Below are 11,774 nucleotides of genomic sequence, written 5' to 3' on the forward strand. Positions count from 1 at the left end.
ACCCTTTAGCGTCAATATGAGACGCAGATATATATGGGCCAGAAGGCGCCTCCTATACCCCTTTTCCACCAACAAGAACCGGGTGCTGGTTCAGAGCCAGAGCTGGTTCGGAGTTGGTTCGACTGACAAGCTTACTAAGAACCGGTTTGCCTTTCCACAGGCTAGAGAGCCACAACAGAGCCAGATCTTACGTCACTGCATACATCTCATGTTCCCCAGCAACGCTAGTGCGGTAGCGCCAAACACAAACACGCCAGGCTTGTTCGAGATGCATCGGCTTCTCCCAGATCAATCGCCGCATGACATCAAAGCACTGCAAAAGCGATCCAAAAGCACAAGGAGTCGTATGATCTCCAAACACTCCCGCAGCTCCGATCGGTCCGCGCCGCTCCGATGCATCTCGAACAAGCCATCAACAATAACGGACATTGCGTTACTATGGATGCTCATGGGTTTGCAAAAATACATCGGAATCCAACGCGTTTGTGCAGCTCGCCGTAACTTACATAGACGGATATTATAATCAAGCTGCTATTAGCTCGACTAGCTGCTATTTAAAAATGGCGGTCAGAAGTTTCTATTCGTCTTGTTGGTCACGGTAACCCCGCCCCCAGCCCCTGACGCAAGCGGTTCTTACTTGGCTCTGTTCTAGACCAGCAATGATTTGGTGCTACTGAAGAACCACTTTTCCTAGTTCGGAGCTGGTGCTTTGCGTGTGGAAAAACAAAGAACCGAATTGAAACTAGGCTCTGGCTCCGAACCAGCACCAGCTCTGCCTTGGTAGAAAAGGGGACGGGGTACTAGTGGTCTAACCCTAACACTACCCCAGACCTAAACCTACCCATAACCGAAGCGTGTTATATTGACGCTAAAGGGTGCCATGTGCGTTGGATGCATAGACAGTATAAGAAGTGGACAGAGCCATCTCATTGGAACTCAGTTGAGACAGTTGAAGCCCATTTTTACCGATTTTTGAGCACTTCCGTTCCTGACGCGCAGACTCAAACCGACTCAAACTAAGCTTGATGACGTGAGCAACCTGTCTGACAGACGTTAATCTTCTAGTAGCTGTGCGTGAAAATTGCCAACGTTAATCTTGCAGAGACGGGGAACTTGAGCAAAGAGTTATTTGGCGTGAGTGAGCAGGAGTAAGTATTCCGTTGCTTTTATGGACTCATTATCTATGGGCTTCTCCCTTGACGGTACGTCGCCCCGATTGCCTGCGAGCTACTCCTCGTGTCTGTACGGTAATTTCTGTACACCGCACAGAGAGTCGAGTGGTTATGACGCAATCGTTAGCCTATTTTTACAAAATCTGTTTCTACGGGGCCATAATGTAACATAGAAGGTAATGGAGCCCTTTATACATTGTCGTGTTTCTTTAGAAATAAATAATGGACAAATAGAGTCTTTAAACGCCTCAGATGTAAAGTTATTCGCTGTCAAAGTGATGCCAAAATGAATGGGAGTCAACGGAAATGCTAACGCAAGTGAAGTTCTGCTACAACATGGCGGCACCCGGCCGGCTTCAACTTCCGGTCGATGGATTACCCCCTTGGTTGGATGTAGACGCTTTGGCAGTATATGACGCCTTCGGATGAGAATGCATTGTTTTTGCGCATGTGAAAGGATGCTGGATGCTGGGACACGAGTGAAGCAATAGTTACGCATCCAAGTGCGGATATAGAAACTTTAGGAGCCCAACGCCGGTTTCAGTTTCGCTTTACAAAGGCTAGCCTAAATTTGTTTAGGCTTTAAAATAAATATGGTTTGTGGGCTAATGAATGGCACTATAGCCTAATTGATGTTTATTTTATACTTATATTTTTCATTCTTTTGCGTTGAATACAGTTAAATTTAAAGCATTTGTTGTGGAAATACTAGCCTGGGAAAACCCAGACAACTGAAAGTTAGTCTGGCAAAGAGCTCATTCATCCCCATTTCCAATCCTTCGAAATCGAGGCACCAATCAGAAACGTTGGGGCGGGCTTTACACGATGACGACAGCGCTGGGATTTTGAAGCAGATTTTGTAGCCTACATTACAAAGATGGATGCCACCGTCGAACATCGCGTCTGTTTTAAGCGATTTGAACGTTTCCTTTTTGTTAAAAACCAAGCAAAACACTCGGAGATGTTTCTGCTGCTCTGCATACGTCATCTCCTTCATCGTTCTGATTGGTTTTAGGTCTATCCGCGATGTACGTTGGTGACGCCCCTCTGGAAATGATTGGTCTATGACGCTTTGCCAGACCATAACTAAGTTACAACTGAGAATGGTCTGGTTTTTGACCAGGCTATGGAAATTCCCTAAAAAACATGTTTGTAAACATGTAGTTTTTACCGGTATTTTACATTGTTTTTTAATGTAATAATAAAATGCGACTAATAACTGGTGGATGTTGGCCGGATGTGGGCCGGATCTGGGCCAACACTATGTTGCTGTCTGGAATATTACACGTCAATATACAAAATATGTCATTTTAACAAGAAAAATATGTCGTTTTAACAACAATATCTCATTATTACGAGAAAATCTGTCGTTAAAACGACATAACATCTCGTTATTACGACATAATTGTGTGGGAAAAAATAATGTGTATAGGTGGCAGCAACTGTGACACATTCTACGCCTGCTGTTTCCATCCTATCACCACTAGAGGTTACCTGTTCACAATTAAGACTTTTTCACTGCGCACACAGTTACAGGTTACTTTGGACTACATTTCCCATACTCCATTGCTTTGATTATTTCCACACCTGTAGTCAATATCAGGGACTATAAATCACTGATACATGAGCTCTCTGGTTGCGGAGTATTGTTTAACTATTGTGAAACCTTACTGAGTGTTCATTTCTGTGTCTGCCTGCTCGTCTTGTGACTTTTCTGTTTTGAATATCTCCCTGTCTACTGCCTGCCTCTGATACCTCTGCTTGGTCTTCCGACTATGAGTATTTGCTGCCTGTCCTGATCATTTGCTTGGTTTTGTATTACGTTTTGGCCCAGTCTTCATGGTTGTTTTTGCTGGTTCTGATCTTTGTCCTGTTTGTTAATGATTAAGTCTCTGCCTGTTTTGAACGCATCTCGCTGATTAAAAGCTCTTCACATGGATCCGCACGCCTCTTGTATCTGTCCCAACGTAACAGAATACTCCGCCAAACAAGGATCCACCGGCTTTTCTGAAGAACAAGAACACTGGTCAGGTTTGAACCTTGCAAAACAATTACTAGCCCTAAAACAGGGTATGAGACTGTTAGAGGAATATATTCAGGAGTTTTTGGATTTAGCATATTTTTCTGATCTGCCTGATTGTGTTCTCATTGACTTTTTTTGTGACGGTATAAATAAACCCCTAAGATCTCGATTAATCCATGAGGGTCCTCGAACATCGCTCTGTCATTTTTTAGATTATGCTCTATGTTTACTGGCTCATCTCTCACTGTGGGGGTTGCAGAGGAATGCACCGGTACTTCCGTGCCTATAATGCAGCAGCTCCAGAGCCTCGTGTCGTCTCAGCAGACCTTCCAGAGCCTTGTGTTGTCTCAGCAGACCTTCCAGAGCCTCGTGTCGTCTCAGCAGACCTTCCAGAGCCTCGTGTCGTCTCAGCAGACCTTTCAGAGCCTCGTCTCGTGTCGTCTCAGCAGACCTTCCAGAGCCTCGTGTCGTCTCAGCAGACCTTCCAGAGCCTTGTGTCGTCTCAGCAGACCTTCCAGAGCCTTGTGTTGTCTCAGCAGACCTTCCAGAGCCTCGTGTTGTCTCAGCAGACCTTCCAGAGCCTCGTGTCGTCTCAGCAGACCTTCCAGAGCCTTGTGTTGTCTCAGCAGACCTTCCAGAGCCTCGTGTCGTCTCAGCAGACCTTCCAGAGCCTCGTGTCGTCTCAGCAGACCTTCCAGAGCCTTGTGTCGTCTCAGCAGACCTTCCAGAGCCTTGTGTCGTCTCAGCAGACCTTCCAGAGCCTCGTGTCGTCTCAGCAGACCTTCCAGAGCCTCGTGTCGTCTCAGCAGACCTTCCAGAGCCTCGTGTCGTCTCAGCAGACCTTCCAGAGCCTCACCACGTCATGTCTGCCACTTCAGAGCCACGTCTTGTTGTGGTTGTCGTACCGCAACCCTCCTCTGATCTGTCAGGGGAGACCGTCATCAAGCGCCAGAGGTTGGCATCCAGCATGGAGGATCCACCACTGGTGTCTGTACGCACAGCTGAGATTCCCAAAGCAACTCATTCTGGCCCTTCTACTCCTGAGGTTATCCTGTCGGCCGCTCTCCCTGTAATGGGGCTCGCTTTATGGTGTGTCTGGGCCACGTACACCACCGCTGAATATCCAGAGGTGGTGGCACTCGTTTCAGCTCCTGGCGCGGTGATGACTTTTAGGGATGAACTTTGGTCCAGTTTTGAATTGGTCAGGGAGGCCGATTATGAACTTTTGCCTTGTCCTAAACTAGCCATGAAGATCATTTCTGAACCCTTGTTTTCCTGCCCTGAAACTGCCTTAGAGGCTGGTAATGAACTTTCCTCCTGCGTTGACCTGGATACGGAGGCAATCTTTCAACTACCATCTTGTTCAGCACCACCCAAGCAGACTAACAATGAATTATGGTACCGTCCTGAACTAGCCAGGAAGGACAATTATGGACTTTGGCCCTGTTCTGACCCAATTGTAGAAGCCAGTCCTGAATACTCATGTGATCATCTTCCTCTCAATGAACTCTCGTCCTGTTCTAAACCGACCGAGGAGACTATTAGTGAACTCCCGCTCAGTCTTGATCCGACCACAGAGATCATGAAGGAACTTAGTCTTTGCCCTGTTAACCCTGTCATGACCCAAGACACTATGGAAAAATTTCCTGACGGCTCTAGTAGCCTTGTCGTGACTAAAGTGGCCACAAATGAATTATCTGATTATTCCATTTCTATCCCTGAGTTTTCTGAACTGTCTATTTGCCTAGTTTCCATTCATGAACCTGATTTTGAATTTTATGCTGATTCAGACACTTCCACAGAGATTCTGATTGAACCCGTTGCTTTGCTGGCTTCGACCCGACGGGCTGATCTACCCGAGGGGACGCCCCCGCAGCCTGCTCCGCCCTGGACGCCCCCGCAGCCTGCTCTGCCCTGGCCCTCCATCCCACCCCCGGATCCGCCTCCGCTCCACCACCCACCTGGATTATATTGTTTTAGGAGCGTCTGGAAGCCGCTCCTAGGAGGGGGGCTCTGTGACACATTCTGCGCCTGCTGTTTCCATCCTATCACCACTAGAGGTTACCTGTTCACAATTAAGACTTTTTCACTGCGCACACAGTTACAGGTTACTTTGGACTACATTTCCCATACTCCATTGCTTTGATTATTTCCACACCTGTAGTCAATATCAGGGACTATAAATCACTGATACATGAGCTCTCTGGTTGCGGAGTATTGTTTAACTATTGTGAAACCTTACTAGGGCTGTCACTTTATCGTTCGAAATTCGATTGCACAATCGATCGGACCAACCAACACAAGTTTCAAAAATGAAAATAGGGAATCGATTTTAACAGCCTTTTTTCTTCTTTTTTTTTACCAAAAATGTGTTTTAGGTGGACAGATCAATACAGTATCAGAACATGTAGGATGCTGGAAAATAGCAATGTCTTTTCTGTTAACCAAATTCGCTATTACTTCAATGCAAGTAAACAAGTGCGCTGTTATTTGTTGCTTAGTGACGTGTGTGTGTGTGTGTGTGTGTCTGTTCAAGTAAGCCAGAAATGCGCAGATTCTGTGCAATACGCTGTATTTAATATATCATGAGGACTCGCGAGTTGCGTATTTGCGCTAAATCCGCGCAGATTTGTCTTGCACGAACTTCCCCAGCAAAGTGAGTAAAAACAGAAACACGCCAGATTGGCTCGTGATTTGACAGCATTTCCCGCAAAAGTTAATTTTTACCCGCGTTTGGCAGGTCGGAGGGTGTTAATTTCAATCCCTGAAGTCTGCACTCCTGTTTATCATTGTGCACGCAACTTCACGCCAATAAATCATCAGAAATATTGCTATATTTGTGCGTGTCTCAGGCGCCCTCTTTACGCTCGTCCTAATGCCTAAGTTAGGTGTCCGTGGATTTGCCTGTATTTGGTGTTGAAAATGGAAATGTCTTTAGACATCGAAAATCGATTTTACAATCGATTCAATGAACACTTATGTTTTAAAAAATCGATCAGGATTTTTCCACAAAAGTGACAGCTCTAAACCTTACTGAGTGTTCATTTCTGTGTCTGCCTGCTCGTCTTGTGACTTTTCTGTTGGGATATCTCCCTGGCCCTGTCCCAAATGGAACCCTAAGCACTTGCGGTCTTCCTCTGAGTCCGCACTTCCGCGACGTAACGCCGCTTTGAATGTCGGGAAGAAGTCTGCTGTGGAGTCCGCATCAGCGCGGGCTCGGCAAAAGTGCGCATCAAGGGCGCAAATCGACCGCAGAGGGGGCTCGCGAGCACCCTTCTGAGATCTAAAAATGACAAATGGGACACACTGCGGTCTCACGGACTTAACGGACACGCGCACGCGGCAGCCATTGTAAGGGCCGTTACATAGTCAACGCGAGCAACGCGAGCGACGCGAGCTACGCGCTCCTTTTCATAGTACACAAGCGTCACCGGCGATGCGTGAAATGCAATACACCGATCGCGCAGCAGGGGGTAGTAGAGTCTAGAGTCGGGTCATGTAATATTCAGATCAAAATGGCAACTGAAGAGGAGTGCATATTGCTGATTTTACATCGGCGGCAACAAAGGATGTATACGAACAAGCTCGCATAACTTTTCCTCTTCGCCCGCCATTGTATTCAAATCTTCTTCTTCTGTAAACATAATAATATACCTTTTTATGTACATTACTTGCAATGTCGCCCCCACCGACAACGCATAGTATTGCGTGCATCGGCGCGTCGCGTATCAAAAACTAGGATGACACATTTGGCTACGCATCGACGCATAATGGCGGCCGAAGCGTAGCGATGTGTAGCCTTGCGCACGCGTATGCGTACCGATGCGTTGACTATGTAAGGGCCCTAACGGTACAGATCCACTTTTGCGACACGACTGAAGCGTGGTGTCGCACGCCTCTCCACATTTGTACATTGATGGGCGTTCCTCAAGTTTACCGCTATGGGGGTGGTTTTGACCCAGCGGCCAGTCTAGAACAAAGGCCCCTCGAGAGACTACTTCTATTGGATAGACGCGTCGCGTTTGGCGGATTCATTTGCATAAAGCTGGGCATCGGCCAGCTTTTGGACGCGCAGCATTTTTCCAAATGAAGCGCCGCCTTCCCGGGATGCTTTGCGGGCGCGTTAAAGTCGCGTGACGTCACCCATAGGAAAAAAGTGGAGTGCGACGCGACTGAAGTGCCGCACGGACAAGTGGATCCGCACCGTGAGTCCACAAGACCGAAAGTGCACATGAAGTGTGCCATTTGGGATTGGGCCCCTGTCTCTGATACCTCTGCTTGGCCTTCCGACTATGAGTATTTGCTGCCTGTCCTGATCATTTGCTTGGTTTTGTACTACGTTTTGGCCCAGTCTTCACGGTTGTTTTTGCTGGTTCTGATCTTTGCCTGTTTGTTCATGATTAAGTCTCTGCCTGTTTTGAACGCATCTTGCTGATTAAAAGCTCTGCACATGGATCCGCACGCCTCTTGTATCTGTCCCACCGTAACAGCAACGTGCCACCGTAGAATCGGTTTGCGATTCAGGAACAGTTTCTCTCTACAACAGTAACGTGATATGTAGGCGCAGAGAACAAAACCAGTGGATCAAGGGAAAAAAAAATACCTATGAATTGAAACAAGATATGATTATTGTTTCTATCGTTTGTCAGTGATAAGGAAACTCTTTATTTAAAGGTTTAACACCTGCAGCATTAAGTATACTGCAGGTCAAGACATTTTCCAAACAAAAGAGAAGTCAACACACTAACAATTCACTAAAGCACATAAAGAACTATTGCATTACCATGACTTTGAAGTAGGTCTACTCTTCCATAAAATAGCGTACATATCCTATAGGCCTATATCAAATAATGATATGAAACCATCAGTGTTGGGTAAGTTAAAAAAGTAATTTATTATAGCTAAACTAATTACATCTTCAATAGTGTAATCAGATTACTAGTTACTATCTCTAAAAAAGTATTGGATTACTTGTTACTATACTTTTTAATAATCAACCTCGGCCAGTGCAAGGATGCAATGCTGACCAAAGTGAGTAAAGGGAGAAGGTTACATTAAAAACATACATTTTAACATTACATTTTGATGTTAAATCCACTGTTGTTTTATCAAGTTGTTATAAAGTCAATTAATGCAATTACATAAGAAGTAGGCTAACTGTAATTAAATGACAGAAAAACTAAGAGTAACCCCTTACTTTATTTTTTTCAAGGGGAAAGTAACTAAATTATAGTAATTATTTACAGTAATTAATTACATCCAACACTGATATCACAGCGTGGTACTGTTTGAATGGTACATTTGCTAAACTTATTACATTACCTTTAAATAAACATGTATCAGATTTCAAAATCATCAAATTACAGCAGACTGTTTTTAATAAGTATTTATTTAAAAGTTAAGTTGCTTAAATGAACTGTAAATGAACTTGAAGTAATTTAGTAAAGTCCCATGTAGCTTATAGAGTGCTTCCTCTAATTCGTCAATTTCAGCTGAACTTATTTACATATTAATATTTCAGTTGAGAGGTGGTAACACTTTAGAATACTGTTTCTGTCATTAACGAAAAACTACACAGGAACAAATGTGTAACGCACTATTAACATTCTAGTAATACTATTAACTAACAAGAAACTCTGATTAACAAATTAGTAAGTAACAGTGCTCAGTTGAATGTGATCGTTCACTATTAGCTAATCAGTAAATACTATTTTTTCACCTCACTGAGGACTACTAAGAACAATATCTACATCCTTCTAAAGGAACTACTAATTATTTGGATCAGTATTCTAGTGTGAGGATAACCCACTAGTAATGACTCAAGCATTACCAAATCCATCAGAAGGAATTACTTTTCAAAATCTTACAAAAATCTCTCAAAAGCTTACAATGACTTCAGTCATTTCTAGAGTTATCATGCTTTTCACTTTAGAATACTGATCCAAATTAGTAGTAGTTCCTTTAGAAGGATGTAGTAACACTTGAGTCATTACTAGTGGGTTACCATCACCTTATATTATAAATATCCATGTTAATTATTGACCTGTAGTAGTTCTTAGTTCTCTGGAAGGTATGAAAAAAAAGTTACTGATTAGCTAGTGAACTACCACATTTAACTGCGTGCTATTACTTACTAATTTGTTAATCAGAGTTTCTCATTAGTTAACCGTAGTTACTAGAATGTTAATAGTGCATTACTCATTTGTTCCTGTTATCCACTAATGATGGAACAGTATTCTAAAGTGTTACTGAGAGGTTGGTATAGCTTAACTAACTAATGTTGTAGTAGCTACTTGAGACTGGTCTCAAGAGCATTTATTGAAGGTGTTGGTCTTGTCTCGGTCTTGGGATTTTACTTCAAGACCGGTCAAGACCACAGCATGCAGGGATATCACTAAATTGCCAGCACATCGTCTTATTTGTTAACATCATTAATGTAATTGAATGAAAAACTTCCTGCTTCAAATGCAAACAATAACTTGTTTATAATTTGATTTCTTTTGTTTCTGTTGTGCCGGGTCTGTAATCAACAAGGGATTGTGTCAAAAATGCCTAAAATTACCAAAATAAATCAAATTCCCACAAAATTCAAGATAATGCTTGCAAAAAAGTACTTGTATGAGATCTTGATTTTTATGTTATAGCATATGATATAATTAAGCAATATCACAAGAGCAAGAGGTGTTTTGGTCAAATATGAGCATGACAGCAGTTTGGTCTTGACTACAACACTAATAACTAGTACCAAGCTGAGAGAGAAAATATACCCAACTAAAAATGTGACAATAAGATTCGGTCTCAGATACACAAATCTGTCTTATCACTGTTGTGGTTCACACGCCTATTGTTGTTGAGGAAATTAATATCCATGTCAAGCTGGGAAGGTTTCATGAAGAGTAAAACCTAAAATTCAAATTCATATTTTTGCTATATCTGAGTAAACAAGATTTTTACAGAAAGGTTGAACCATGTTCTCAGGATAAAGGTATTAAATGTCAGGTCGGGATCAGCAAATATTATTACAATATTTACTTTAAAGTATGTGCCTAAAAAAAAAACGGACAAAAAATAAACCTCCTGAGAAATATTCACTGAAGGAAGTGTGAAAAGTCTCCTCTACAATGATGATCTTCACACAAGTTTGAAATTCTTGTTTTCCAGCCTATTCATGTTTACATGAATGGAACAAAGGAGCTAAAGGACTTTTTTTTTTTTTTTACTGTGAAATGGAGATCACATTCAGTGTGTCAACCAAGTCATGATGGTTAGATTGTAAAGTTCATCAAGTTAAACCTTCCTTTAGGTTAGATTCTAATAGGAAAAAGACATAACGTACATACATTATATTGTATATCACCTATGTTTTTCAATTCTAAAGCTGATTAAACACCCAAGATTAGGATCCACTTAGCATGCTGGTAAAATTCGAGACTTGGCTTGGAAAGTTCAACACAGAACAACAACAAAAGACTGAAAAACACTTCATGCTGCCTCTTTTCTGTGAGAATAAGTCACAAAGCATTTCTCCACCCACAAGTTGAGGTAAAATGATCAGTATAGCTTTGAGCAGGACAGATTAGCATCATATGAAACCAGATTCAACCACCAGGAGAGAGATCGCAAAAAACAGTCAGGTATAAACAAACAAAACCTACAGAAATGTAACTAATGTGGCTGATTTATAATGAATTACAGTCCAAGGCACTGATTATAGTTTAAATCCTTAACAATAAAAACTCTTTTCACAGAAATGAAGCAAAAAACACTTGATCACGGTCACATCAAATGATGTGATCATTACAATTTAATTTTTTTTTTAACTTTAAAGGAGCTGTATGTAAGATTGTGGCCAAAACTGGTACTGCAATCACTTTCAAATTACTGTAGAGTGGTGTATCCCCTCCCCCTCCCCCCTGACTCAAGGTTGCCAGATAGGCTGTAGGATCCAGCAGGAACGTGACGAGCTGCAGCTGTGGTAACTAGAGCAGAGCTGGCAACCCGGATGCCGCAACACTACTGACTTCATGATTGGTAGATAGGTGGAGGGAGGAGCATCAGACCAAAACACAACATGACAACATCAACATCAGTTGAGGGCTGCAACTGCACTTTTTAAATGACAATATCCTGGCCGGACTACTGTTGTCAGTGATATAAGTATTTGAAATGTACATGATTTCTTAATGTCTCGTGATATATCAGGGCCATTTTATGATTAATTGAAATAAATTTCTTACATACAGCTCCTTTAAGAAAACATTTATAGAACGGGCACATATACAGTAATTTCAGAATGGTAAAGGTAAACATACACTTAAAAATTTCCAAACAAAAGAAATGCACAAACCAAACCTGCCAATGAAAAACTGCTTGTGTAATGTTGCCATACCAGAAGCTTATCTTTGTAATTTTTATATACTTGTGATTGAACACCTCCAGTTAGCTTTCTTTATGAAAGCAAAAAGCACACTGTGGTATTCAAATTAATAAGAACATGAGAAAGCTTCACTACTGTATAGTGTAAAAATACTGTATGGTTTTTTTTTCTTCTCCAAATAGCAGACAGGCACAATACTGAC

This window comes from Rhinichthys klamathensis, unplaced genomic scaffold, assembly GCF_029890125.1.
Source record: "Rhinichthys klamathensis goyatoka isolate OS25496 unplaced genomic scaffold, OSU_Roscu_1.1 h1tg000497l_1, whole genome shotgun sequence".
Taxonomy (NCBI): Eukaryota; Metazoa; Chordata; class Actinopteri; order Cypriniformes; family Leuciscidae; genus Rhinichthys; species Rhinichthys klamathensis.